The following is a 5,027-nucleotide window of genomic DNA, read 5'->3' on the forward strand; positions in this document are numbered from 1 at the left end:
GGCGTCTGGGCCAAGCCCCCTCCCCACTCCCACTCCCTTCCCCTCCCCTGCAGGAGAGAGATTTCCTGCCCTCTTTGGACGGGGGATGTCCTGCAGCTTGGAGATAAGCAGCCCAGCAGCTGCCTGCACAGGACTGATAAGGAAACTCCCGAGTCAGACCCAGCCTAAGCAAGAGGACTTGGAAAGCACACAAGAGGAAGCCCCGCTTCTACACACTGGAATAACATAGGCCAGCGAGCACTCGAGATTCAATGGCACACGCGGAATGGGAGGCAGTCAGAGCACTGCTTTGAGCGGCTGGAAGCAGCGCTTGGACACGAGAGCAGGAGAGCCGGGCAAAGGGGTGGGACGGGGCTGAGAAGCAGGACCCTCTCCTCCAGCCAGCCCAATTTTTTTTTGGGGGGGGGCGTTTTCCTTACAAGCACACAGTGCCCCATTCGGCCTCCTGCGGGGATTCACATGGAATTGGCCAGCAGCCAACACCTCCTACCGCCCTTGATGCAAATCAGATGAACCAGCCTGTGAGCCATTGGCATCCCTGAGATCAACCGTCGGCAAAAGACCTCGGCAATTCCTGCAAAGAAAGTATCTTGCTATGTACAGATGCAAACTCACCAGCCCATTATATGTATCCAGTCTGAGGCTGAGGCCATTTTGACTCGATGTTTCTGGCGCTTGGTTTAAAGTATGCCTAAGCAAGGTCCCAAGAAAATTGGCAGAAATGCACAACTTTGGGGGTATTTCTTGATATTTATTTATATATATTTTTAATCTGCCCAGTCACTAATGTTCTCTGGGCAGATATTAGGGCTTTTGAAGAAAGCCTTTTAATTTGGAATCTGCCTAGAATGGTCACTCTGTACAGCACCATGTACACTGATGGTGCTATATAAATAAATAAATAAATAAATAAATAAATAAATAAATAATAACCTACACATCTCCAAAAAAGAAGACATGAGCCACCAAAAACAAAAAAAGCAGACAAAAAGAGGACATAAATGTGCATAAAATTTGCATGTGCTTATATATATATATATATATATATATATATATAATGTAACTTAAACAGAAATGCAATGTATCTTATCTAAATGGGAAAGACTGATCAGGTGACCTGCTCAGTCTACTGAGAGTGGCCACATGTCCAATTTAAAGAGGACACTCCTCTCTTTGAAGGGCTTTAAGAGGACAGGCCTCTATTTCATGGCATCCTTATCTTGAAAGGCTGTCCAGTCCACATCCAGTACGAAGATAAAGAACTATAAGCCAGGATATATACAGAAGGTGGCCAGCATGTGAGGGCCTTGGGAGGGTGGAGGCAGGGAGCATTTTTTGCTGCTAAGATCACATGGAAGTACCATGTGGATGGTGAATATGCCCCCCACCCGCATCCAATCCCCATGCTGACACCAGCCTGAGATAGGGCCAGCCCCACCATTAGGGAGAGTGAGGTGTTTGCCTCAGACAGGAGATTCTGGGGGGCAGCAGCAAGGTGTTGGAGGAGAGAACCATGGGCCTGCTGCCTTCATGTGCAGTGGAGAACCCTCTCCCATTTCCAGGGTCAAGGAAAGACTCCATTAACAGCCTAGTCAGCTTTTGTCAGGAATGGGAGGGGGCATCGTCTGGCACTGTGCCACAGAAGGCAAAATGCATTGGGTCAATCCTACCTGAGCATAACGGCCCTGAGGTCATTTGATGAAAGGCAGCGTACAAAATCTCAACAATAAATATAGAGACTAGGCCCAACAGCAGGCCAGGCCAGGCCCCACATACTTGAGGTTAGGGTGACCAACTGTCAGGATTTCCCTGGATTTGTCCTGGTTTTTGTTTTTTGCATGGTGTCAGGGGGGATTTTCTATAATTTTCAATAATGTCCTGGAATGACACACCTTCCTCTTTAAGGCTGCCATTAGCATGGCAGGAGGGAATGACATGCTTACTTGAGGCACATCATTCCCCCACCCCGAGCTCCAATTGAGGTCTTAAAGGGGAAAGTGGGTCATTCGTGGACATTAGAGAAAAGGCCCCAATTGGAGTGGATGGTGGTGGTGCAGAATGAAATACTTTCCCCTCCTCCACTCCAATCGGGTTCTTTAAGGTGGCGGGGGAATCATGTACTTTCTGCAGGACTCAGAAAGCTGCTTCCCCACACACACATTAGGTGTCCTCTTTTTTGGTTTCCCAAATATGGTCACCCTACTTGAGGTGATACATGGTGGCTGCCTCCCCTCTGAACTTGGCCTGCGAATTCCATTCCAATTGCACAAGTGGGAAACACACACAAAATATGTGTGCCCCTTGTGAAAGCCACTTTAGAACATAAACACACGAGTGATCCCAAGCTTTGTTCATGCATGGTATTACAAAGATGCCCACCTCTTTCTGTTTTCTGACTTCTGCCCTGAAACGTGAATACAAGCAGAAAAGCGTGGCACTGGATGGGCCTTTGGCCTGCAGAGTCTGAAGTGTGCCACACACACCTGCCTTTGTCGCCATGTCAGTGCAGGAAGCCACATTTGGACAGCACCACGTTGCTCCTTTTTACAGAGGAACTATCTCAGCCAGATCATTTCAGCGTAGACTTGGGCTGCCATCTCCTGGGGATGCATCCACAAGCCTTTATTACCAGTTGTGGCCTTCCCTGAAGGTACTAAACCATACGTGCAAGGCCGTTACATTTCCCCAACACTCCCAGGGTGTCAACTGTGATCGTGTGGGCAGTGTGGAATGTGGTTGTGTCTCGTGAGTGTTGCAGGCACCTATTGGAGACGTTAGTGACAATTGACACAACTCTTAGAGATGGAAGTGTGAAATTTACACATTAAGCTGAGCTCGATATCTGCTTAGTCCCACTTTGCTCTTAAGCAGGAAGAAGTTACGGCCCAGAGAGAATGATTTCAGTAGAACACAGAGGGGAGACATTTAAATTTGGGGGGGTTTGTTGTCTGAAGGTTTTATTGTTTGAAATTGCTTTACACCATTTTGATAACTTTTTAACGGTTAAGGTGCTATGTAATTTGTTGTCGTCGTTATTAATTAAACCTCCTAGAGACAGTACCAGATCAACATGGGGCTGTCAGGGTCAATTAGAACTTAATCCATGGGTTTCTAGGGTGCAATGTAGAAGAAGAATAGAAAGGACTATATCAGCCTTCCCCAACGTGGTGCCCTCCAGATGTGTTAGCAGCTAGTCCAACACAAAATAGTCAGGGCCGATGCCAGACTATTTTGCGCCCTAGGCAGGTGAGCTGCTTTCACCCACCCACCCCCAGCGTACCTGGGCGAGGGGCGCCATCTCGCCCGCCCAGCCGAAGTGAAGCCAGGACGCTGGGGTGGGGGGCAGGGGGGCAGCTTCGGAACGGCGCGCCCGGAAGCCACCCTCTCAGAGCCGCTGTGGGAGAGCGGCTTCTGGGTGCGGCGTTCGGCGCCCCCCTTACCTTCGCGCTCTAGGCGGCCGCCTGAGTGGCCTCTATGGTAGCACCGGCCCTGACTAGCTGTGATCCACCACAGCTGGAGGGCGGCAGGCTGGGGAGGCTGGGCTGCATTGTCTTGCACAGCTCTACCCGCTCAAGCAGCCCTTTGGTTCCTTCTGACCAGGGGGCTGTATTATTATTATTATTATTATTATTATTATTATTATTATTATTATTATTATTAATTTATTTATATAGCACCATCAATGTACATGGTGCTGTACAGAGTAAAACAGTAAATAGCAAGACTCTGCCGCATAGGCTTGACGTCATCTTTGCCCCAGGATGACTCTGAATCTGCACGCCCGCAGTTAGATGATATAGCCACAGATTTGAAACCATCCCAAGGCAAAGAGGCGGAGATTCGTGGCTGAAAAATCTGCGATGTGCCGCAACTTTTTCCAGCCAGAGTGAGGTCAGCCCGGCTCTTTCGCCAGTCTGTCTTCACTCGGTGCCACTCTGGGAGCGTTCCCGGGCGGAAGGCAATCTCTCCGCCATGGGGGAGAAAGGGTTCCCTTTCGTGTTTTACAGGGGGAAAGCCAGGGAGGGATGGGGCGGCAGCCGTACACCCCTCGCTCGCTCCTTGGTGTGGGGATTACCCAGCGCAACTGCCCAGAGAGCTTCGGCTATTGGGCAGCATAAATATGTAATAAATAAATAAATAAATACCCAAGATAGAAATGCCTCCAGGTAAGGCGAGGGTCATTGCTGGGGTAATAGCCAGATTCTGGTCTGGACTGGGATTAAATCTCCTAATTGTATGTTGCTGTTGTTTTTAAAGCAGCTGATGGGATGGGGCATTTCTAGAGGGCGGTAAAGAGGCAATCTACACGTCGTTGTGAGGGCGCTTACATGCGCCCCTAATGCGCCCCCACAACGACTGTGTAGACCAAGAAAGAAGAGACGGAGGAAGAGGCGGATGAGGTGGCGGCTGGGGAACCGGCCGCGTCCTTGCCGCCGCCTCCTCCCCGCTGGCCTCCTGCTGCCGGGGTAAGAGCCACCTGGGTCGGAGAGCTCGGCTTCCGCTTCCGCTGAGCTATCCGACCTGGGTGGCTCTTAGCCCGGCGGCGGGGAGGCGGCGGCAGCGGCAAGGACGCAGCCGGTTCCCCAGCCGCCTCCTCCTCCTCCTCTTCCTCCGTCTCTTCTTTCTCGGTCTACACAGTCGCTGTGGGGGCGCACTGGGGGCGCATGTAAGCGCCCTCACAATGACGTGTAGATTCCCTCCAGGTCGCTTAGGGTGCCCAGAGATCCAGGGCACCAAAGAGCCCTCACACTGGCAGCCGCAATAGTGACTGGGCAAGGCTTGGCACTCAGGAAAGGAAAGCGCTGCGTTGGCCAGACCAGGCTGCAGCTGTGTGCCGTAAAATTTGACCTGATTTGAAAGGCTGCATTTTGATTATTCTGAATTTACCCCTTTTTATTGCTCATGGCGCGGATATTTTATTGGATGTAGAGTGGTATGTAAATCTTGTAAATAACGAATAATACATTTTAAATCACAATATTTTTCCAAGTGTGTGAGGCAGTGAGCTGAACCAATCACCTCACTAT

This window comes from Elgaria multicarinata, chromosome 3 (genome assembly GCF_023053635.1).
Source record: "Elgaria multicarinata webbii isolate HBS135686 ecotype San Diego chromosome 3, rElgMul1.1.pri, whole genome shotgun sequence".
NCBI lineage: Eukaryota > Metazoa > Chordata > Lepidosauria > Squamata > Anguidae > Elgaria > Elgaria multicarinata.